Raw genomic sequence first — 26902 nt, 5'->3', positions numbered from 1 at the left:
TCTCATTGAATTGATGATCCACAACTTCTCTAGGAGTGAAGTTACTTCGGTCATGCGGATAAAAGCCTTCTTCAATGATTCTCCAAAGGTTAGTGTTCACATGATTTAAATGACACTTAAAACGATAGACCCAAGAATCAAAATCTACATTCTTCTCAATCTTAGGGGCCGGGCCGGCATGATTCAAATGAGTGGAAGGGAGCGGTCCACCATAGACGGGTGGAGGTTCCACATGGGCAAAGATGCCGGTCCCATTTTTATCACTAGAACAAGGAGCCTTCTCGCTCGAAGCTTCCCCCTTGTCGGAGGTAGCATCCGTCACCTTGTTAGCGGGATCACCCACTTTCAACGGTGCGGTGGTAAGTTTAAGCCCTTCTAAGAATTTATTCAACATGCTTTCGACCTTGGTCGTCATGGAGGTTTTCAATGTGTCCAACGCCACATTGAATTCCTCACGAGAGACCGCGGTTCCCCCATCTCCCGTAGACGAGACTGGATTCTCACCGGAGTGCTCCTCCGCACCGTCTACGACGTCAACCATACTCTTTGGACGGTAAAGTCCTTAGTAAAGAGACGAGGCTCTGATACCAATTGAAAGGATCGATATAGTTGACTAGAGGGGGGGGGTGAATAGGCAACTAACAATTTTTAGCTTCTCTTTACCAAATTAAACTTTGCATCAAAATAGGTTGTCTAGATATGCAACTAAGTGAGCAACCTATATGATGCAACGACAACAAGCATGCAAGCAAGTAAGTGATATAACACAAGTAAACTAGCTAAAGTAAAGGAACGAGATAACCAAGAGTGGAGCCGGTGAAGACGAGGATGTGTTACCGAAGTTCCTTCCTTTTGAGGGGAAGTACGTCTCCGTTGGAGCGGTGTGGAGGCACAATGCTCCCCAAGAAGCCACAAGGGCCACCGTATTCTCCTCACGCCCTCACACAATGCGAGATGCCGTGATTCCACTATTGGTGCCCTTGAAGGCGGCGACCGGACCTTTACAAACAAGGTTGGGGCAATCTCCACAACTTAATTGGAGGCTCCCAACGACACCACAAAGCTTCACCACAATGGACTATGGCTCCGCGGTGACCTCAACCGTCTAGGGTGCTCAAACACCCAAGAGTAACAAGATCCGCTAGGGATAAGTGGGGGGAATCAAATTTCTCTTGGTGGAAGTGTAGATCGTGGCCTTCTCAACCAATCCCGAGCAAATCAACAAGTTTGATTGGCTAGGGAGAGAGATCGGGCGAAAATGGAGCTTGGAGCAACAATGGAGCTTTTGGGGGAAGAGGTAAGTCAACTATGGGGAAGAAGACCCCTTTATATAGTGGGGGGAACAAACCAACCGTTACCCCACTTCTGCCCCGAAGAGAGCGGTAGTACCGCTGTGCCAGCGGTACTACCGCTTACCACTATAAGCGGTACTACCGCTCCTCATCGCGGTACTACCGCTTGGCCCACAGCGGTACTACCGCGGTGGGAGGGCGGTACTACCGCACAGGAGCGGTACTACGGCCCCCCACAGCCGCGGCCAGTACCGTAAAACCCGACACGAAAAAGGAGCCCTCGAATCGAGGCGGTACTAGCACGAGACCACCGCGGTACTACGGCTTGGGGCCACTAGCGGTACTACTGCTCTGGAGCGGTACTACCGCTCCCAGAGCGGTACTACCGCTTGTGGCACCCAAGCGGTACTACCGCTCCGTCCCGCGGTACTACCGCTGGGACCAGAGTTAGTACACACATGGGGGCTACTAGCGGTACTACTGCTCTGGGCGGTACTACCGCTCCAGAGCGGTACTACCGCTTGTAGCACCCAAGCGGTACTACCGCTCTGGCCCGCGGTACTACCGCTGGGACCAGAGAGGGCACAAAGAGAAGAGAAACAAGCCCATCATCGAAACGGAAAGGCTCGGAGGGAGGGGCAAAGGAAGTGTACGTGATGATTCCGCCCTAGCCTTTCCAAAGCGGACCCCCTCTTGATAGTACGGTGATCCCTATGAAACTAGTCCACCAAACTAATCCGAAAGGACTACACTGGCTTCGCTTCAAGCTCCGAGGGGAGGAAATCGTCTCGTGCCAAAAGGATGAATCTCTGAAAAACACACAACGCACACGATTAGTCCGCAAAAGCATTGTCATCAATCACCAAAACATCTTAGGGATAAATATGCCCTTACATACGGGAATCACAAACTTCAACACAAGTATTCCTCAAATTCATAATTACTCAACTAGCATGACTCTAATATTACCATCCTCATATCTCAAAACAATCATCAAGCATCAAACTTCTCATAGTATTCAATGCACTTTATATGATAGTTTTTATTATACCTATCTTGGATGCCTATTACTTTAGGACTAATTTCAATCAAAGCAAAATACCATGCTGTTCTAAAAGACTCTCAAAATAATATAAGTGAAGCATGAGAGATGAATAATTTCTATAAAATAAAACCATCACCGTGCTCTAAAAGATATAAGTGAAGCACTAGAGCAAAAACTATATAGCTCAAAAGATATAAGTGAAGCACATAGAGTATTCTAATAAATTCCGAATCATGTGTGTCTCTCTCAAAAGGTGTGTACAGCAAGGATGATTGTGGAAAACTAAAAAGAAAAGACTCAAATCATACTAGACGCTCCAAGCAAAACACATATCATGTGGTGAATAAAAATATAGCTCCAAGTAAAGTTACCGATCGATAGTCGAAGACGAAAGAGGGATGGCTTCCGGGGCATCCCCAAGCTTAGGCTTTTGGTTGTCCTTGAATTTTAACTTGGGGTGCCATGGGCATCCCCAAGCTTAGGCTCTTGCCACTCTTTGTTCCATAATCCATCAAATCCTTACCCAAAACTTGAAAACTTCACAACACAAAACTCAACAGAAAATCTCATAAGCTCCGTTAGCGAAATAAAACAAACCACCACTTTAAGATACTGTAATGAACTCATTATTTATTTATATTGGTGTTAAACCTAATGTATTCCAACTTCTCTATGGTTTATAAGCTCTTTTACTAGCCATAGATTCATCAAAATAAGCAAACAACACACGAAAAACAGAATCTGTCAAAAACAGAACAGTCTGTAGTAATCTGTATCTAACGCAAACTTCTGGAACCTAAAAAATTCTACCAAATTAGGAAGTCCTAGATAATTTGTTTATTGATCTACTGCAAAAACAATCAACTGAAAATCACGTTCCTGTGAATTATGAAAACTAATCTCTTGCGCGCAAAGTTTCTGTTTTTTACAGCAAGATCAAATAACTATCACCGTAGGTTATCCTAACGGTTTTACTTCACACAAACACTAATTAAAACACAAAAACGATCTAACCAGAGGATAGATGAATTATTTATTCCTAAACAGAACCAAAAAGCAAAGAACTAAAATAAAATTGGGTTGCCTCCCAACAAGCGCTATCGTTTAACGCCCCTAGCTAGGCATTGAGATTTCGGTGATGCTCACATGAAAGACAAGAATTGAAGCGCAAAGAGAGCATCATGAAACACGTGACAAACACATCTAAGTCTAACATATTTCCTATGCATATGCATTTTATAAGCAAACAAATTGTCATAGCAAGCAAAAATTAGCATATGCAAGGAAGAAGATAGAGACGATAGCAATCTCAACATGACGAGAGGTAATTTAGTAAGATAAAAATTTCTACAACCATATTTTCCTCTCTTATAATAATTACATGTAGGATCATAGGAAAATTCAACAAAATAGCTATCACATAACATATTCTCAACATGATCCACATGCATGCAAAATTGACACTCTTCCAAAGTAGTGGGATTATCATTAACTAAAGTCATGACCTCTCCAAACCCACTTTTATAAAAAAATTCATAAGATTGAACATTCTCCAAATATGTGGGATCTAAAGTCGACACTCTTCCAAACCCACTTTCAGTATTATTGCAAACATTATTATCAATCTCATATTCATCATGGGGCTTGAATAAAGTTTCAAGATCATAAGAAGAATCACCCCAATCATGATCATTGCAACAAGTAGTAGACATAGCAAAACTAGCATCCCCAAGCTTAGGGTTTTGCATATTATTAGCACAATTGACATCAAGAGAATTTATAGTAAAATCATTGCGATCATGCTTTTTATTCAAGGAGCTATCGTGAATCTCTTCATAAATTTCTTCATGACAATTTTCAGATTCACGAATTTCAAGCAAAACTTCATAAAGATAATCTAGTGCACAAAACTAACTAGCAATTGGTTCATCGTAATTGGATCTCTTAAAAATATTAGCAAGCGGATGAGGATCCATAAACTTTTAGCAAGCGAAGATGCAAGCAAAAAGAAGGCACATGGTAACACAAGATCGAATGGAAGGAGGGCGAAGAAAAGGCAAACGCAAAGGTGAAGTGAGGGAGAGGAAAACGGGAGGCAAATGGCAAATAATGTAATGCGAGGGATAAGATTTTGTGATGGGTACTTGGTATGTCTTGACTTGTGCGTAGGCTCCCCGGCAACGGCGCCAGAAATCCTTCTTGCTACCTCTTGAGCACAGCGTTCGTTTTCCCTTGAAGAGGAAAGGGTGATGCAGCAAACTAGCGTAAGTATTTGCCTCAGTTTTTGAGAACCAAGGTATCAATCCAGTAGGAGGCCACACGCAAGTCCCATGCACCTACACAAACAAATAAGAACCTTGCAACCAACGCGATAAACGGGTTGTCAAGCCTTTCACGGCCACTTGCAAAAGTGAGATCTGATAGAGATGATAAGATAATATTTTTGGTATTTTTATGATAAAAACTAAATGTAAAGAAAGCAAAATAAACGGCGACAGAAATAACTAGTTGACGGGAGATTAATATGATGGAAAATAGACCCGGGGGCCATAGGTTTCACTAGTGGCTTCTCTCAAGATAGCATAAGTATTACGGTGGGTGAACAAATTACTGTCGAGCAATTGATAGAATTGAGCATAGTTATGAGAATATCTAGGTATGATCATGTATATAGGCATCACGTCCGCGACAAGTAAACCAACTCCTGCCTGCATCTACTACTATTACTCCACACATCGACCGCTATCCAGCATGCATCTAGAGTATTAAGTTCATAAGAACAGAGTAACGCAATAGGTAAGATGACATAATGTAGAGGGATAAACTCAAGCAATATGATATAAACCCCATCTTTTTGTCCTCGATGGCAACAATACACTACGTGTCGTTTCCCCTACTGTCACTGGGATCGAGAACCGCAAGATTGAACCCATAGCTAAGCACTTCTCCCATTGCAAGAAAGATCAATCTAGTAGGCCAAACCAAACTGATAATTCGAAGAGACTTGCAAAGATAACCAATCATACATAAAAGAATTCAGAGGAGATTCAAATATTGTTCATAGATAATCTTGATCATAAACCCACAATTTATCGGATCTCAACAAACACACCGCAAAAGAAGATTACATCGAATAGATCTCCGAGAAGATTGAGGAGAACTTTGTATTGAGATCCAATGAGAGAGAAGAAGCCATCTAGCTAATAACTATGGACCCGAAGGTCTGAGGTAAACTACTCACACATCATCGGAGAGGCTATGGTGTTGATATAGAAGCCCTCCGTGATCAATGCCCCCTCCGGCGGAGCGCCGGAAAAGGCCCCAAGATGGGATCTCACGGGTACAGAAGGTTGCGACGGTGGAAATAGGGTTTCGTGGTGCTCCTGGATGTTTTCGGGGTCCGTAGGTATATATAGGAGGAAGAAGTAGGTCGGTGGAGCTACGCGGGGCCCACCAGGGTGGAGGGCATGCCCAGGGGGGCTAGGCGCGCCCCCTGCCTCGTGGCCTCCTCGTTGATGCCTTGACCTCCACTCCAAGTTCTCTGGATCACGTTTGTTCCGAAAATCACGTTCCCGAAGGTTTCATTCCATTTGGACTCCGTTTGATATTCTTTTTTTGCGAAACACTAAAATAGGCAAAAAAAACAGCAATCTGGGATGGGCCTCTGGTTAATAGGTTAGTCCCAAAAATAATATAAAAGTGTATGATAAAGCCCATTAAACATCTAAAACAGATAATATAATAGCATGGAACAATAAAAAATTATAGATACGTTGGAGACGTATCAATTATATCTATATTCAACTGAGGCAGTCGTTTTGTATCTTTCCTCACGCAGCTGCACAAAAGGGAGAAGCGCAGGCGCCGTTGGGGTTGTGGATATCTGCATCGGGCAGTGTTGGCATGGGGAGCAGAGGGGCAGGTGTGGCAGCGGGGATGGACCCCGAGGCGGCCATGGAGCTGGCGTGCTCCTCGACGTGCCCCAGCACACCGTACTCGGGGTCGACACCCAGGTACGTCACCGTTGCGCCTCGCACTGGCCACCACGCCACTTTTGGTTATGCCCTGTCTATCTTGCCATGCTTTGCTTCGATTTGATTGATTCGAGAGATTGACTGCTGCTTCAGGTGTTCTCGGTCGGCCCCAGGTTCAGAGGGATCAAGATGGTGCCCCCAGGCCCGCGTTTCCTCCACTACTGCTCCCCCAGCTGGTAGAAAACATTTTTTACCAATAATACGGGCAACCCTTTTAGTGATTTCGGATGCATAAGTGCTTCTAGCATCTCTGAAATTTTTAGCCGCTGTACAGCATCTGCTAGACAAGTATCAGTGATTTCGGCAAGAATACACTAGAGTCTAGATATGAAGCAAAACCGCTATATGCCTGTATTTACAAGTTGATCTGAGAGTAGATCCAAACTTGCTTTGTGGAGTAGTTCTAGATTAGCAACATCATGCTGCCTTGCGTTTTTTCCTCTTCTGTTTGACCCCTTAACTTGTTTCTGAGACATCTTGAAAAAGTTGTTGTCTACTGTTTAGGTTTGTGAAAGTTCATTGCATAATTTGTTCATTTCACTCGCATTTTCCACATGTTCTAATGATTAACGTTGTTCGGTTATGGATGATGCCATTCTGTGATGCAATATGATATGCCACTGATTGCTTCTCCACTGTCTGCAATCCTTTTAGGCACGGGAATGAGTTTGTGCCTACTGTTGGATTCTTCCTTACTACCCACCCGTCTCAGGTACTTGCCCCTATTCCAAATCAAGTTCATCACCTTTGAAGTACTCTGGTTTATATGTCCCCTTTTATTGTGTACTATAGTTTGAGTTTTCTCCAGAACTGATGCTATAACTTCTTAAACAACAGTTACATGTATATCCGAGTCTGAATCAGATAACAAATAGTGCTCATGTGTATTTATGTATCAAGATTCACATTTCCTGTCTATAGAGTGGTGGGTGAAAAATAGTTAAGAAAACAATGCTCCTGGAAGATGTACTATACTTGGAAAGAGAAGAGCCAAACAAAGATTTTCATACTGTGTTGGAAATTTCGAGCGGTCTTAGCTGTCAGAATTTTGATAATTACACACAATTGCTTGTTTACATGTACTCATCTCCTGCCTGATATTTCCAGGTGGTTGTTCGAAGATGGCATGCTCAAGAGGATAGACTACTGACACTATTAGAAGAGGAGGTGACATGTTTGATTATATTTTAATCTTTAATATGTTGCCGCCTACTTTATTGCTTTATCTTCCCATAACCTTGTAGCATATAGTTCTCTTATATTCTTGTGTTTACGTAAAATACTTCAAGTTATAAGCCCGACAAGAAATTAAATATAAGATGTGCTTTTGAATTGCTGAGGACCAAAGTTCGCAAATAGACTATATTCTTCTGATCTTTCAGCTTATTGTAGTAATATTATTCCTGTTTCTTTTCTCCAGGCAGAAAAGACATACTGATTTGAAGACCACCTCAATTGTTTGGGATCTGGATTGTCTATACATATTTTGTTGGTAGTTGGCAGATCTGGCCCATCATAATTTTGTCCTGCTACCATGCAGTTCTATGTACCATGCAATTTTTTCCTCCATCCTGGTCTCAAGGTAGGTACTGCTCCTTAGTAACCAGTCCCTCCATTTTTTAGAAGGTCACTCCCTCCATTTTGTCTTGCTCCTTCTCTTGAACAAATGTTAATGTACTAGAATGTTGTCCAAATTAAATGGTGCGTGTACAAATGTTTTTTTGACAATTGTCGCAATCCGTACTTACCATATCTTGCAGTGTCACAAGCTATGCCCCATCCATGTGTGTTATGTCAGAATTTAAAATCGTTAGCACTGATTTTCAGAGAGTGTGCTTAAAAGACTGCTTAATTTCTTCTCATGTAGGTGTGATTATGATTTGCTTTCTACAGATTTTCTAAGTATCCGATTGGTTAAGTGCTTTGAATATGTACACCTAAGGTATCCGTTCACCCTTTTGTATTATCTAAATCAGTGTGAATGTTTTAGTACCTTAATCCTGAATCGCGTTGTGATTCATGGTCTTTATTTCAAGTGATAAGAGCTGTGATTGACTCACTAGGGTGACCATATCTTGGTGAGAAGCACCGTAGTAGCCTTTTTGTAAGTGGACAAGAGACATCCTTGTTCGTGGCTTTATACATTTTTAGATAAATGGATTCACTTATGCAAGTAACTATGGTATCTAAATAATTACAGCAAGGTTGTGTTTACATTTGTACCAGCAAGTGAATCCAATATCAACTACATTGTGCAATAATACAATAGGTAGATAGCTCATGTGATTCAGACAGTTATGAAACTCAAATGACAAATGTAGGATGAAGGGAGCAAACATCAATGACCGCATACAGATCAATGACGATGAAGGTGTTAATTCCCACCTCTATTTGTTATGACTGCTTATGGATCGGAATCTATTGGATTAGTATATAGCACACATTGCCATTCCTTGCTTAATAGACATGCACCACTCTGTTTGTCATGGCTACTCTGCACTAAATGCATGATGTTTCACTTTAGCCTGAGTCTTCTGTTCGGTAATTGTTGTTTCTCCTTCAAACAAAACTGACAGTTTGTATGATTGATTACTCAGAAAGCCACATTCGCAAGGAAATCTAAACAGCCGGCTGGGTATTGACAAGAAGTACCAATTTAAGAGGACCGTGAGAGAGCTCGGAGGGAAGAACACAGTTGGTGGCCATATTTGGCGCCTTCTGGTGCAAATAGTGGAAGTCTTTTAGTGAGCATATATTCATGTCGAACTTCTATGCTACTGAATCTTTGATTGCCTGATCCCCTTCATCCTGGCTTGACATAAATAACACATTCGAGGACAATTTACGATGCCTTCTCGTGCAAATAGTGGAAATCTTTTAGTAAATATATATTTATGTGAAACTGAAATTCAGACAACCTTAGATGAACATTATTTCCTGTCAGTGGATTGATAGTTGTACTGAATCTTGCCCAATGTACATGCCCATCCTGAAACATGTTATCAATGAATGTATAAGTATATATACAATGCTTGTTATAGTTGCTATCGATTGTCTTCTTAATTATTCTTTACTGATGATTTTGATTTCGGTGTATTTAAAATATATATATATATTAGGTATTATCTGGTGAGCATACGTGTATATATTCTATACGAGTATTACTGGGCTGGATACAATTGGATCAGGTGGGGAGCGGCAAGCTGCACTTACTATCCTTTCTACTAATGCATCATAGCACCTGATCTTTACCCGCTTGGCCACGTCGTTGGGACCGTCACCCTCGCGCGAAGGGGCGATTCCGATCTAGTATATATGCATCAACCTGGACCCCGGACCAGGCTAGACTAGCCGACTCCAAACACCAATCCTAAACCTATTTTATCTAGGACACGGCCTAACACAACTCTATTGGAAACCGACTAGTACACAGACTAGCGCTTAACCTTGTACACAGACAGGAACTTAACGTTGCCTAAACTAATCACCGGCGACCCTGATCACACTACTAATCCTAACCACAACTTGGACATGTTTGGATTATTCCAACACTCCACTCCTTGCCCGCACAGTTATGCAGATAGCTTGATGGCTTCTTCACAAACTATATATGAGCATGTTTCATCTCTATTGTCATGCTTAAATGATTAAGAACTAAAGAACAGCATTACATAAACGTCCGATAATGTATGGTGCAACTACCATTGTCATAAAAAGCACATGTGTACAACTTCCTGATAGAAGGTCTGCTAGGTCAATTGAAGCCCACATCGTAGTTGTAAGGTGATCACATTATGAGATAGCCTACAGTCAAGTCGCGTCACTGAATTAGTCATTTGAATGTCATGGACGAAGAGGACGTACATCACAGAGTTCAATACACTTTCCTCTTCACTTTTATTTTTGCGGGGGACACTTTCCTCTTCACTTAATAATAGTATGGCTATAAGGATAGTTTCAGTAAATCTCGGCAAAAATTAGTTATTAAAAGAGTATTTTTCTTTTTTTATTTAGTCAACCACAAAAGATTTATATTCACTCATCAAAATTACAAATGGATAATCTGACCCCGATCTTACTAGAACCTAGAGTGTGAGCCTGAATGCTATTCATTTAGAATGGGTGCTATATTAGTCAGGGAATTGCCTCGCAGACACAGTACTTTGGTGTCAACGGGAAGTGTCTAATACCGGTATCGCGAGTACGCAGATGAAAATCATAAAAGGCATTAATTTTGTGCTAAATTATGCAATTACCCGTTCTAATTGCCAGACTAGACTGTTGTCGTTCTCGGCAGCCGCAGAATGTGTTTGTTGCGGCTTGAAGAAGAACGGAGGCAAACCTAATCATACCACGCCATCAGCGAAAGGGATGTGATGGTGAATGTGATTATGCCGGGCTGGTGGTCGGCTGATTGGACACGAGTTTTAGAACAACAGAGGGCTGTGGTTTGATCCTGTGAACTAACCTGGTCCAAAATATCCATTGTAGTGAAATTATTTTGAACTTGTAGAGGCAAAACCCAAAGGATTGTTGTATCAAGTCTTTCTCGAAGGTGCCGTTAGTAGGAGAGGTATTTCAGAGAGTTTAGCAAAGATACTGCGTTCTATGATGTATCAGGTCTAAATTCTTGTTTACTACCTTCACTTGTACTCGTATATGTGATTTGTCAAGAATAAATCATGGTGCACAAAGTTCACACTCATATTAGTTACCCTATTTACAGTTTGCCACTTACAAAATGCATTTTTTGTTTTGAATTGTCATAACCGATACTTCAATGTCGTATCATCTACTCCCTCTGTACGTCTAGATACATCAATTTCTGCGACAAGTAATTCCGGATGAAGGGAGTATTATATTCTTTCTTGTGAGAAAGTCATGCGTAAGTCACGTTCGGAGTTAAGTTAATCGTATCTTCTACTGTCATGCCTAATTAGCTGAAATTGCACTGCACCGGAACAATACTACAACTTGATTTGTTAGTGCTTGATGTCCAAGGTAAGAGGGGCACACACCGTCCAATAGTGCTAGTCGTTAGATTCAGATTGTATTTTTATTAAACAAATATCTATGCTTTGCGCCTTTCGCCATGGCGAGTGACCACAGGCTTGGGAACTTTATCAATAACGCAACCACTACACCTCAAGCTGGGATTACAATGATGTCCCTTCATCCGCTCGAGCGCTTCTCGTGTATACTTCATTATTTATGTGTGCCCTTCCACATGCGCTTCACACACCATTAGTGGTTGGTTATCCCCTTAATCCTTCATTAGAGGGCTAGGATGGACTTCTCCATTTTTTACCACAAAAAACGGAGACTAGGTAGGCATAATGGCAAATCCTGATGCTTCCTAATCCAATGATACCAATGGGTTTTACTGGCATTACAAAAATAGTTTCAATTCTAAATAAGTGCAGAAGTTCTGTATATTACGTGTGTGGCATGCTGATGTGAACCTAGCACGACTGATATATACTCCTAGCTTGGCTAAGGTACACAAGCTGACTTTTTTCTTTGAGAACAGTGAGCATGATCTCTCTTCTATTGAATAAATAAGATCACTATTACATTAATGTTCGATACCATATGGTGCAACAACCATGACATGGATGCTTCATGCAGTTTGGCATTGTGACAGTGGACACCTGTTCCAAGGATCTGGACGGCTGGAGCATTAATGCCATGGAGATTTGAACACCCCCATGTATACACCATATGTATTTCGTAGAAGCATGTGCACGTAGGACCCATGTTCCGTGAATGGGCAGATATTTTCACTGACATATATTTTCAGAATATATTTCAAACGACAAGCTGTGTACAACATATGTATTTAGAAGAAAGCAAGTTGTGTTGCATTGGGGTGAGAAGTCCATGCCACTGGGCTATTGACCATGGTGCCAGAATATGAGCCTGAATGCTATTCATTTAGAAGGGGTGCTATATTAGTCAGGGTATTGGCTTGCGGACCGTTTGAACTAAACCGGTCCAAAACATCCATTGTAGTGAAATTCTTTTGAACATATAGAGGCAAAACCCAAAGGATTCATGTCAAGTCTTTCAGGAAAGTGCCGTTGGTAGGAGAGGTATTTCAGAGAGTTTAGCAAAGATACCGTGATCTATGATGTATCAGTTGCTGGGTCTAATTTTTTGTTTACTACCTTCACTTCTATATGTGATTTGTCAATAGTAAATCACGGTGCACAAAGTTCACACTCATATTAGTTACACTATTTACAGTTTGCCACCTCCAAAGTGTTTTTTGTTTTTGTTTTGAATAGTCAAAACATATGCTTCAGGTGCATGGGTGCTTTGCGGCCAATACGGCGAATCATGCTGCCACCTATTCCTTCATTGAAGCTTCACACTGGAGGTCTGGCAACGCTTCAGAGCTTGGCTGAGACCGCCCTTCCCTGTTCCCTGCACCGATGATCTAGCACAGAGACCTGGTAGCTGCTCACTAGAAAAGGTGCCCCAAAGCAGCTCAGGAAGGATTTCGACGCCGCCGTGATACTGGTCCACTGGGACGTGTGGAAGGAACGCAACAATAGGATTATCGACGGGGTTTCGAAGGGTCCTGCTGGTGTTCTGGAAGTGATCATCGACGAGTTGTGCACATGGAGACATGCGGGTTGCTCCGCCTCGGCCCTAGTGTTCTAGAGTGTTGGGTCTTAGTGTGGTGTTGGCGCTCCTGGGAGACTGTTTTTTCTAAAAAGGGCAAAAATATTAATTAAGAGAGGAATAGAGAGTAGGATACAGGGCCCAACACAGAAAGTGAGTTCTCCCCAGATAAGATGACACCTAATTTTTTTGCGCCTGCGGTCGCCCATAGACAAGCCTTTTCTTTTATGGAGCGGAGCAAAATCGGCGTGCGACCGCTTGACCCACCAATCTTTGAAAGACCTCTCGAGATGCCAAGTGTCGGTGTCGATGCTCTCTAAATGTAGTCAATCCTTAATCGAGATCCAATGTCTCCTAGGGAAGCAACACTTGAAGAAGATGTGGGCACCGGATTCCTGCGCTCTCTTGCATAGCGGGCAAAGACCACAATTCAGCCAACCACGCTTGGCCAACCTATCTGCAGTCCCAGAAACTGGGCCGCGTAGGCGGAAGCCACAAAATATTGCCCATCATTAGTGTGCTTCCAAACATTCTTGTCCTTGGCATGAGCATTAAGCTGAAAGTCATGAATGATTGACCAGAGGGTCACGAATGGTCGAATGTGCTCCAAGGTGAAGTTCACCGACAACTTGATCTTGGACACTCAAGCATCGCTGGAAAGAGCCTCCATTATCTTCCAATTTTTCTTAGCAGAAGCTGCAAAAATGAGTGGCGCGATGTCCTTGGGCTTCTGCTTGTTGATTCATGGCGCATCCCAAAAGGGCGTCTTCACACCATTCGGTCATTCCAAATGGTGATAGTTGTAGAAGCGTAGAGGAAGATGAGATCTTTTTTGTCACAAGGGCTGCCCATGCGGCCATGCCCACCCACAACTTTGAGGGCTCTGTACATTCAAACGGACGCGGATTTTTAGAGCTTAGGCTCATGGAGACCTCTTATCCATATCCTTCAATATAGCTTTGAGACCCGTTCTAGACAACTAACTTACTGCATGAAATTTGCTCTTTTTTGTTGCTTCCAAATAAAATAACATATGAACTTCAAACTTTGCAAGATAGCAAAACATTCTTATTACAATGAGAGAAAAAACTTATAGATTTTTTGACCGACATAAATACAAAATGAGATTTTCTTTATTCAAAAATGTTATTTTTAGTACTTATGATGCACGATATAATCTGAAAGTTTTTTCCCACATCTGAGTTAGAATGTTTTCTTGTGATGCAAAGTTTGAAGTTCATATGTTGTTTTATTTGGAAGAAACAAAAAAGAGAAAAGTTCTTGCACAAATCGCGATGCAGAGATGGATGGCTAGATAAAGAGGTGCACCTAAGCCTAAGCTCCACAGGATATTTTTGTTGGGAAACGTAGCATGCAATTTAAAAAAAATTCCTACGCTCACGCAAGATCTATCTAGGAGATGCATAGCAACGATAGGGGGACAACATCTTCATACCCTTGAAGATCGCAAAGCGGAAGCGTTTATGAACGCGGTTGATGTAGTCGTACACCTTCACGATCCGTCCCGATCAAGTACCGAACATACGGCACCTCCGTGTTCAGCACACTTTCAACTCGATGACGTCCTCGCCTTCTTGATCCAGCAAGACGGGCGAAGTAGTAGATGAGTTTAGGCAGTACGACGGCGTGGTGACAGTGTTGGTGAAGAACAATCTCCGTAGGGCTTCGCCAAGCACAACGGCTTGGTGAATCTTGACGTGTCCCAGGTGCTAGCCCTGCCCCTCTATTTATATGTTGAGCCCTGGGGTCGAAACTTGGAGTAAAATCCTCCTCAAGGTCGGTTTTGCCCGCAAGGAAGAGTTCTTCTCGGACTTCCAGGACCAGACGACACAAACCATGGCGTCTGGCCCAGGGCCAGACGCCAGGGTCTCTGGCGTTTGGCCCCCTGGCCTCCGCAAAACTCCTTTTGCACCGACCCAAAGCCCCGTGGGTTTTACCCCTTGGCCCAACCATATCATCCTATATATTAATCTTTACCTCCGGACCATTCTGGAGCTCCTCGTCATGTCTGTGATCTCATCCGGGACTCCGAACAACATTTGGTCACCAACATACATAACTCATATAATATTATATGGTCAACGAACGTTAAGCGTGCGGACCCTATGGGTTCGAGAACTATGTAGACATGACCGAGACACCTCTCCGGTCAATAACCAATAGCGGAACCTGGATGCCCATATTGGCTCATACATATTCTACTAAGATCTTTATCGGTCGAACCGTTATGACAACATACGTTATTCCCTTTGTCATCAGTATGTTACTTGCCCGAGACTCGATCGTCGGTATCTTCATACCTAGTTCAATCTCATTACCGGCAAGTCTCTTTACTCGTTCCGTAATACATCATCCCACAACTAACTCATTAGTCACATTACTTGCAAGGTTTATTATGATGTGCATTACCGAGAGGGCCCAGAGATACCTCTCCGATACTCGAAGTGACAAATCCTAGTCTCGATCTTATGCCAACCCAACAAACACCTTCAAAGATACCTGTAGAGCATCTTTATAATCACCCAGTTACGTTGTAGCACACAAGGTATTGCTCCGGTATCCGGGAGCTGCATGATCTCATAGTCAAAGGAATATGTATATGACATGAAGAGAGCAATAGCAATAAAACTTAACGATCATTATGCTAAGCTAACGGATGGGTCTTGTCCATCACATTATTCTCCTAATGATGTGATCCCGTTCATCAAATGACAACACATGTCTATGGTTAGGAAACTTAACCATCTTTGATTAACGAGCTAGTCTAGTAGAGGCTTACTAGGGACACGGTGTTTTGTCTATGTATCCACACATGTATCAAGTTTTCGGTTAATACAATTCTAGCATGAATAATAAACATTTATCATGATATAAGGAAACATAAAATAACAACTTTATTAGTGCCTCTAGGGCATATTTCCTTCAGTCTCCCACTTGCACTAGAGTCAATAATCTAGTTCACATCGCCATGTGATTTAACACCAATATTTCACATCACCATTTGATTAACACCCATAGTTCACATCGCTATGTGACCAACACTCAAAGGGTTTACTAGAGTCAATAATCTAGTTCACATCGCTATGTCATTAACACCCAAAGAGTACTAAGGTGTGATCATGTTTTGCTTGTGAGAGAAGTTTAGTCAACGGGTCTGACACATTTAGATCCGTATGTATTTTGCAAATTTCTATGTCTGTAATGCTCTGCATGGAGCTACTCTAGCTAATTGCTCCCACTCTCAATATGTATCCAGATTGAGACTCATAGTCATCTAGATCAGTGTCAAAGCTTGTATCGACATAACCCTTTACGACGAACTCTTTGTCACCTCCATAACCGAGAAACATTTCCTTAGTCCTCTTTAGTTACCTAAGGATAATTTTTACCGCTGTCGAGTGATCTACTCCTGTATCACTATTGTACGCCTTTGCTAAACTCATGGCAAGGTACACAATAGGTCTGGTATACAGCATGGCATACTTTATAGAACCTATGGCTGAGGCATAGGGAATGACTTTCATTCTCTCTCTATCTTCTACCGTGGTCGGGTTTTGAGTCTTACTCAACTTCATACCTTACAACTTAGGCAAGAACTCCTTCTTTGACTGATCCATTTTGAACTCCTTCAAAATCTTATCAAGGTATGTACTCACCGAAAGTCTTATCAAGCGTCTTGATATATCTCTATAGATCTTGATGCCCAATATGTAAGCAGCTTCACCAAGGTCTTTCTTTGAAAAACTCCTTTCAAACACTCCTTTATGCTTTTCAGAAAATTCTACATCATTTCCGATCAATCAATACACTACTAGGGAAAGGCCTAGCAGCAGCGCGGGTTCTAGGTATATTAGTAGCGCGGGGACAAGCGCTACAGCTAACCCTTAGCAGCAGCGCGTGCGCGCCCGCGCTACTGCTATACAAGTGTAGCAGCAGCGTGCTTCGTGCAAGCTCGCTCCTGCTAATAGCTCTAGCGCACTTTGGCTGGACGCGCTACTGCTAGTGTCACACTGCTGCTAACTTTTCTCCACTCGCCACTCGCTACTGCTAATTTTAGTAGTTTTTGTTTTTTTCTGTATATTTGTTTTGTATTTGAACATGCTTTATACAAGAATCTTTAGCAGATACAAATGTCATCATGATACACATACAAATGGCTGCGAGGCCACAAATGTAATCATAGCATATACATACAAATAGTCTCATCATCATCATCATCATCCAACACAAAGTGGTATCTCGTCATCATCTGAAAATAGCGATACATGCAAGTCTCGAATACTTGTAACTACAACGTCATCCATCTAAACAATGATATACGCGAGAAGTGCTATCACTATGAGTGATAGTGCAACTATGCAGTACATGAGGCGGCGGTCATGAGTCCTCCCTCGCGCTCGCCTAAACCTCAAGTAACTAGCTTGTGCTTCTTGTCTACTTTTGAAGCCTTTATGGCTGGCGCCCGAGACCCCCTGCACTTGCGCCTGACACTCATGCCACTCATCATACGCTCCCGGAACCTTCCCTTCGTACACGACATAGCACTTTGCCATCAAGAAATTAGGTACCTGTTAGAGATGCATCTTCATCAAGAGGATGTACAATCATATGCAAAAAAATATACTAGAGCAACACGAAAAAGAAAGGGCTAGCAACTAGGTGCAACATACAGCACACAAACTAATTAAGTAGAGGTACGCAGGTCATCGTACCCAAACTAACAAAGTAGCATGACGCAAGTTCGGCAGGGACCGTGGACATCACAAAGTTTCATCGCTACAGAAAGTATACAAGTTCAAGCGATACATATCATCATCATCGGCATCGTAAATCACTAGAAGTTCCATCCTTCCATATCATCGAGGATGGACCCTAGCTTCTTGAACGGCGTGAGGTCATGACGTTGCATGGCTATGCGAGTTCGGACGTCAGCTCGCGATATAGGGCCGTGGTGGAACATCCCCTTCTCATCGACGACTTCTTTCATGATGATCATCGCAATGTCCCTTTGGATGCGAAAGAAGTCATATCTAAGTTTATAATCCGCTTCTCCCTGAGATTCTACCCACCCGTGGATATGATCATCATTTCTGCTTGTCATGCGAAGCTTTTGGTGATCCGTGCTGAACTCAATCATGAGATGGAGGATGTAGAATCCATCCTTCTTGCTTGGTTTTGGGACATGGATGCAGCAGAAGTTAGTTTTATGCGTGAAACCCATCTTCTTGTTCTTTTGTTTCCTGATCTACATGTGGCCACCTCTAATGCTGCAACCTTGGAGAACATCATCTAGAATATTCATTATGTGGGTGTAGTCCTTTTTCTCGTAGTCTCTGGAAGTGTCGAAATACACGGCGTGGGAGACTCGCGGGTAAAGAACGATAAGGACGGCGCGCCCGTTGCTGCGGGGAAAAGACACCTCAAATTATTCTCCATATGAGCAAGAAGGAATGATTGAAATGTACGAAAGGGTTTTCCGAAACTGACTTACTTTGGATGATAAGGCAGGAGGACAATTTCCTGGTCCTTATTCTGTACCATGAAGTTTTGGAGGTAGTCCCTAGCAGTTTCACGCTCAAAGTCGCCGAGACTCAAGAAAGACTCGTGCATGTAGTACGGATCCGTCACACAGATTTGCGAGACTTCTTCTCTCTTCATGACGGAGCTCATATGTAGCGCAAAATGGCGGACGATTGTAAAATCGAGCCGCCTTGCCAGATACATCTCAAAGATATGGTCAAACCACAGGAAGAACACCTCCGCGGGCCGTGTGTCGACGTATCACTTCCCCTTAGGCACACGAGCCGCGTATGTCGGATATCCTGGATCCTTCGAGGCTAGTAGGCTTTTCTCAGTTGACAGCACATGGTCGTGCAGTCTCCTGAGATCCCTTGATAGTGCCTCCAGCGGTTTCGCCGGTAGCATCGGCTCGCCCGTGAGATGGAACATGGTCGCACCTTTCACGAGTACACGTTCTTCAGAATCCATCGTCTGGCTGCTATGTGCTCTGGCTTGTTTGGAGGAAGCTATCTTCCCCGATCTCTTCCTCTCCTTTTTCTTGGGCACACCTTCCAGACCCTTCCTTAACCCCTGCCCCAGTGTTCCCGGGCTAAGCACTGTACGACCCCCGGCTAGTTGAGCCTGTGTTGAGGCTGCATCTTCAGGCGTGTCCTGTGAGGATTTCATGAAGAGAGACTTTTTGCAATCCCTGCTATGACCTTCCTGCCCGGGCAGATCATCCATATCCTCATTGGCATGCTGATAGCCTGATTCGTCATATGGTTGAATCATCATATCTATGTCACAGTCATACGTGTTTGTATTGACGAAACCCATAGGGTCGACCTCCGCCTCATCATCCATCCTCTGTTCTACAGGAGCGATTACATCAGCCAGTACTATTGCACCCCCTTCATCACGTCGTCCGCCGCTCTCACCCGGCACTACAGGAGCTGATAATTGCGTAGGCGGGGTGGTTGTCTCCGCACATGCTTGTTGATGTGTGGTTATTGGTGTGCTCTCGGCCGGCTCCAGACGAATAAGATTCTTCAGCCATAGTAGCACCCAACCCTTGCAGCTTCCAATCCGCGGCGGGGTCTCGTCGTCCTCTCCCACATGCTGTACTGGAGGAGGCAAATCCTCGTGCCTCGATTTCACACTGGACAAGCTAACCCTGAAGTGCCCAGTGGGGATCGGCTGGTTGTGGAACGTGGGTTGCAAGGGGTTCATTGTCATCCCCTTTCCCACGTCCACCTTATGGCCTTTGATCAAGTAGAGTATGGTGCACGGGGTTTCTTCAGCCTGCAAACACATATGCCTGTGGCGTAAAACATCCGAAAGGCAACGAAAATGGAATATTCTATATATATATGTTGGTGCGACATGTAATTACCGTGACGGCGTCGAGCTCAGCCAAAGACGAAGGCCCACCTAGCGCGCCAGAGACTGAGGACGGGCTGCTATGAGCGGGAGCGACTACGAGAGGAGGCCCGGTTGCGTGAGCAAGTGATGGTGCGGTGGTGTTGTTGTTCATGGAGTTGCTCCCGACGAAACTGGGCAACGGGAAATCATGTACCGCCTTGTATGGATTTTCCTTCGTCCAGTTGATGATAGCTGGAACCAAGTTAGTAGCAAAATCATTTCTGCAGGCAGTTACAGCTGCATTGACTGCCTGCTGTAGCAACTCATTTTTCTCCTCGGCTGTTTTTTTTTCGCGTCCTCAGCTGCTTTTCTCTCGACCGCAAGCTTCCCCTTCGCGTCGATGTCCGCCTGACTAAACTTCTTTTTCTGCTTCTTGGCCTCCGGGCCCTCGTTGTAAAACACCTTCCACGTGGCGCCGTCTCCAGCGCCGTGCACACGACCATATTGCGTCCGCTGGCCCAAAGGGAGTCCCTTAAGTTCGTTCAAGGCCTGGTTGAGAGGGGTGTCCCACTTGGGCCTCATCGGAGATGTAGGGCTTTCGGCTGCAAGCTGGTGTTGCTTCTCCTACAGAAGGAGCGTGAACCGTTTAGGAATGTGTTGTCGACTAGATATGGAGCTAAATGTAAGGTGGTAAAAGAATAATTACCAGTAGTCTAATCAATTTCCTCGTGATCTGGTCCGTGTAAAAAACCTTCTTTTCCTTGTCCCACTTGTAGTGGGCCCTGATGAAGTCACGCTCCAAGGGGTTGGTGAACTTCGTGAAGGGGTCTGGGATACCCGCGGCTTCACGTTCCGCGTCCTCCTTATCCCATATGGCCATTTTACCGAGGTAGCCACGGCTTTCGAGGCGATGCTTCCCCGTGTTCCTTTGCTGAAGGCTCTTGAATTTCGCAGCCTTAGCCTTGGCTGCCTTGGTAGCGCAAGTGTCCTTGAACTTTTCGAACTCCTCTTTCTTAAGTGTCAGATTTTCCTCCAGAATCTTGGACAGGGGTTCCTCAGCCTCAATAGCTAGTTTCACCCTCCCTTTCCAGGAGGCCAAATCATTGCTGAGCATGCCCATGGCATGATTGTTAATCTTTTTCATCTTCGGATCATCCCACGGTTGTTCTATGTAATCATCCCGGTCGGGGAACTTGAATCTCTTGTGCAACTTCGTCAGGAGCAACTGCGTCAAATGTTCTTTACTCCTTAAGTCACCGTCATTGATGCTCACGCATTCCCGTAGGATGCATCCTACTTGGTTCCCATAGCACTTGCGAGGTTCTTCCGGCTCTAATGGCTGAAACTTGCCAGGTGCCATCTTTGTGATCACTAGTCGTCCAATCCCTAGTTTGTTAGGTTTTCGTATCCTCTACTTCTTCTGCTTCTTCTTTTCGGTAGCGGCATCGGCGCTGGTACCTTCCCCGCCGGTATCTTCCCCGCCGGTATCTTCCCCGCCGGTCTCGGTGCCGCCATCGGTGCCGGCGCCGTCGATGTCGATGTCGGCGTCAGTACCATCATCGAGGCCGACCTGCAAACCTTGACTTTGAAATTGCTTAGCAGTCAAATAGTCAAGGTACTCTTGTTCACCCTCATAATCCATCTCGTCTGCATCTTGGTCAGAAGGCCCAGTTTCTTCGTTGTTCGACATGTTTCCTATGATTAAGTCTCCTCATTTAATTCTAAAAGTATGAAAAAAATGAGAAATGACATAAAAAATAAATCTATGTTTGCCGGAATGTCGTTTCCCAGCAACTCCCAGCACTCGATATGCCTACTATCTAGCACAAATCATGCCAAAATTCACGGAAAATTTTGGCATGACCTTTGCTAAAAAACTGGACATGTCGAGCGCCTGAAATTCACCGGAATGGAAATGAATCAACATTCTGGCGTAACATAGGCCACTCGGATCATTTACCCTGCACATAATCATCATTTTCCAAATATGACATGTCCAAAACATCACATGTCCAAATGACATGTCCAAATTCCAAACATGACATGTCCAAAACATCACATGTCCACATATCACATGTCCACATATCACATGTCCAGTTCAAATTTGCATATAAATTCAGCCTACCTAAATTTGCTTTAACAAGGGATGTTGATTTGGACAATTGCTTAAATGCTGCCTTTTCTTTTAACTACAATTGCTTAACCCTAAATTTCTGTCCTATTTTAAAACCTACGGTTCATAAAAACCTAGCTAAATTCATAACTAAATAGATAACCTAATTAACCTACTGCCCTAACTAAAACCTAAGTAAATTAACCCAAGAACCCTAGCTAGCAGAGAGAGGAGGAGAGCTGGGGGGGGGGGTTTATAGAGGGTGCAGGGGCGAGAAGGCAGGCCCGACGACGGCCGAGGTTGGGAGGGGAGGAAGCTGAGGAGGGAGGCGTGGCGCGTTGGGGTCGGGGACGAGCGCCGGGGTCGGAGCCAAGGTCGGGGTCGGGGTCGGGGGCGAGCGCAGGGGCGCGGCGAGGGCAGGGCCCCGGCGGTGCGACGGGGGAAGAGAGAGTGGGGATTTGGGGGGAAAAGAGGCGGGATGAAGCAGAGAGAGTGAGGATTTTGGGTTAAGTGGGTGTAGCTGTAGCGCGTTTAGAGCAAACGCGCTACTACTATTACAGGTAGCTATAGCGGTTTTGTACGAAAACCGCTACTGCTACCTTGACTAGCTGTAGCTCTTTTTTCAGTAAAGCGCTACTGCTATAACCAGTACCTATATAACAGTTTTCCTGTTTGTTTCCTTCTCTCTATCTTCTGCCGTGGTCGGGTTTTGAGTCTTACTCAACTTCATACCTTACAACTTAGGAAAGAACTCCTTCTTTGACTGATCCATTTTGAACTCCTTCAAAATCTTATCAAGGTATGTACTCACCGAAAGTCTTATCAAGCGTCTTGATATATCTCTATAGATCTTGATGCCCAATATGTAAGCAGCTTCACCAAGGTCTTTCTTTGAAAAACTCCTTTCAAACACTCCTTTATGCTTTTCAGAAAATTCTACATCATTTCCGATCAATCAATACACTACTAGGGAAAGGCCTAGCAGCAGCGCGGGTTCTAGGTATATTAGTAGCGCGGGGACAAGCGCTACAGCTAACACTTAGCAGCAGCGCGTGCGTGCCCGCGCTACTGCTATACAAGTGTAGCAGCAGCGTGCTTCGTGCAAGCTCGCTACTGCTAATAGCTCTAGCGCGCTTTGGCTGGACGCGCTACTGCTAGTGTCACACTGCTGCTAACTTTTCTCCACTCGCCACTCGCTACTGCTAATTTTAGTAGTTTTTGTTTTTTCTGTATATTTGTTTTGTATTTGAACAGGCTTTATACAAGAATCTTTAGCATATACAAATATCATCATGATACACATACAAATGGCTGCGAGGCCACAAATGTAATCATAGCATATACATACAAATAGTCTCATCATCCAACACAAAGTGGTATCTCGTCATCATCTGAAAATAGCGATACATGCAAGTCTCGAATACTTGTAACTACAACGTCATCCATCTAAACAATGATATACGCGAGAAGTGCTATCACTATGAGTGATAGTGCAACTATGCAGTACATGAGGCGGCGGTCATGAGTCCTCTCTCGCGCTCGCCTAAACCTCAAGTAACTAGCTTGTGCTTCTTGTCTACTTTTGAAGCCTTTATGGCTGGCGCCCGAGACCCCCTGCACTTGCGCTTGACACTCATGCCACTCGTCATACGCTCCCGGAACCTTCCCTTCGTACACGACATAGCACTTCGCCATCAAGAAATTAGGTACCTGTTAGAGATGCATCTTCATCAAGAGGATGTACAATCATATGCAACAAAATATACTAGAGCAACACGAAAAAGAAAGGGCTAGCAACTAGGTGCAACATACAGTACACAAACTAATTAAGTAGAGGTACGCAGGTCATCGTACCCAAACTAACAAAGTAGCATGATGCAAGTTCGGCAGGGACCGTGGACATCACAAAGTTTCATCGCTACAGAAAGTATACAAGTTCAAGCGACACATATCATCATCATCGGCATCGTAAATCACTAGAAGTTCCATCCTTCCATATCATCGAGGATGGACCCTAGCTTCTTGAACGACGTGAGGTCATGACGTTGCATGCCTATGCGAGTTCGGACGTCAGCTCGCGATATAGGGCCGTGGTGGAACATCCCCTTCTCATCGACGACTTCTTTCATGATGATCATCGCAATGTCCCTTTGGATGCGAAAGAAGTCATCTCTAAGTTTATAATCCGCTTCTCCCTGAGATTCTACCCACTTGTGGATATGATCATCATTTCTGCTTGTCATGCGAAGCTTTTGGTGATCCGTGCTGAACTCAATCATGAGATGGAGGATGTACAATCCATCCTTCTTGCTTGGTTTTGGGACATGGATGCAGCAGAAGTTAGTTTTATGCGTGAAACCCATCTTCTTGTTCTTTTGTTTCCTGATCTGCATGTGGCCACCTCTAATGCTGCAACCTTGGAGAACATCATCTAGAATATTCATTATGTGGGTGTAGTCCTTTTTCTCGTAGTTTCTGGAAGTGTCGAAATACACGGCGTGGGAGACTCGCGGGTAAAGAATGATAAGGACGGCGCGCCCGTTGCTGCGGGGAAAAGACACCTCAAATTATTCTCCATATGAGCAAGAAGGAATGATTGAAATGTACGAAAGGGTTTTCCGAAACTGACTTACTTTGGATGATAAGGCAGGAGGACAATTTCCTGGTCCTTATTCTGTACCATGAAGTTTTGGAGGTAGTCCCTAGCAGTTTCACGCTCAAAGTCGCCGAGACTCAAGAAAGACTCGTGCATGTAGTACGGATCCGCCACACAGATTTGCGAGACTTCTTCTCTCTTCATGACGGAGCTCATATGTAGCGCAAAAAGGCGGACGATTGTAAAATCGAGCCGCCTTGTCAGATACATCTCAAAGATATGGTCAAACCACAGGAAGAACACCTCCGCGGGTCGTGTGTCGACGTATCACTTCCCCTCAGGCACACGAGCCGCGTATGTTGGATATCCTGGATCCTTCGAGGCTAGTAGGCTTTTCTCAGTCGACAGCACATGGTCGTGCAGTCTCCTGAGATCCCCTGATAGTGCCTCCAGCGGTTTCGGCGGTAGCATCGGCTCGCCCGTGAGATGGAACATGGTCGCACCTTTCACGGGTACACGTTCTTTAGAATCCATCGTCTGGCTGCTATGTGCTCTGGCTTGTTTGGAGGCAGCTATCTTCCCCGATCTCTTCCTCTCCTTTTTCTTGGGCACACCTTCCAGACCCTTCCTTAACCCCTGCCCCAGTGTTCCCGGGCTAAGCACTGTACGACCCCCGGCTAGTTGAGCCTGTGTTGAGGCTGCATCTTCAGGCATGTCCTGTGAGGATTTCATGAAGAGAGACTTTTTGCAATCCCTGCAATGACCTTCCTGCCCGGGCAGATCATCCATATCCTCATTCGCATGCTGATAGCCCGATTCGTCATATGGTTGAATCATCATATCTATGTCACAGTCATACGTGTTTGTATTGACGAAACCCATAGGGTCGACCTCCGCCTCATCATCCATCCTTTGTTCTACAGGAGCGATTACATCAGCCAGTACTATTGCACCCCCTTCATCACGTCGTCCGCCGCTCTCACCCGGCACTACAGGAGCTGATAATTGCGTAGGCGGGGTGGTTGTCTCCGCACATGCTTGTTGATGTGTGGTTATTGGTGTGCTCTCGGCCGGCTCCAGACGAATAAGATTCTTCAGCCATAGTAGCACCCAACCATTGCAGCTTCCAATCCGCGGCGGGGTCTCGTCGTCCTCTCCCACATGCTGTACTGGAGGAGGCAAATCCTCGTGCCTCGATTTCACACTGGACAAGCTAACCCCGAAGTGCCCAGTGGGGATCGGCTGGTTGTGGAACGTGGGTTGCAAGGGGTTCATTGTCATCCCCTTTCCCACGTCCACCTTATGGCCTTTGATCAAGTAGAGTATGGTGCACGGGGTTTCTTCAGCCTGCAAACACATATGTCTGTGGCGTAAAACATCCGAAAGGCAATGAAAATGGAATATTCTATATATATATATGTTGGTGCGACATGTAATTACCGTGACGGCGTCGAGCTCAGCCAAAGATGAAGGCCCACCTAGCGCGCCAGAGACTGAGGACGGGCTGCTATGAGCGGGAGCGACTACGAGAGGAGGCCCGGTTGCGTGAGCAAGTGATGGTGCGGTGGTGTTGTTGTTCATGGAGTTGCTCCCGACGAAACTGGGCAACGGGAAATCATGTACCGCCTTGTATGGATTTTCCTTCGTCCAGTTGATGATAGCTGGAACCAAGTTAGTAGCGAAATCATTTCTGCAGGCAGTTACAGCTGCATTGACTGCCTGCTGTAGCAACTCATTTTTCTCCACGGCTGTTTTTTTCGCGTCCTCAGCTGCTTTTTTCTCGACCGCAAGCTTCCCCTTCGCGTCGATGTCCGCCTGACGAAACTTCTTTTTCTGCTTCTTGGCCTCCGGGCCCTCGTTGTAAAACACCTTCCACGTGGCGCCGTCTCCAGCGCCGTGCACACGACCATATTGCGTCCGCTGGCCCAAAGGGAGTCCCTTAAGTTCGTTCAAGGCCCGGGTTAGAGGGGTGTCCCACTTGGGCCTCATCGGAGATGTAGGGCTTTCGGCTGCAAGCTGGTGTTGCTTCTCCTATAGAAGGAGCGTGAACCGTTTAGGAATGTGTTGTCGACTAGATATGGAGCTAAATGTAAGGTGGTAAAAGAATAATTACCAGTAGTCTAATCAATTTCCTCGTGATCTGGTCCATGTAAAAAACCTTCTTTTCCTTGTCCCACTTGTAGTGGGCCCTGATGAAGTCACGCTCCATGGGGTTGGTGAACTTCGTGAAGGGGTCTGGGATACCCGCGGCTCCACATTCCGCGTCCTCCTTATCCCATATGGGCCTTTTACTGAGGTAGCCACGGCTTCCGA

This window comes from Triticum aestivum, chromosome 7D (assembly GCF_018294505.1).
Source record: "Triticum aestivum cultivar Chinese Spring chromosome 7D, IWGSC CS RefSeq v2.1, whole genome shotgun sequence".
Lineage (NCBI taxonomy): Eukaryota > Viridiplantae > Streptophyta > Magnoliopsida > Poales > Poaceae > Triticum > Triticum aestivum.
This window is presented reverse-complemented; position numbering follows the sequence as displayed.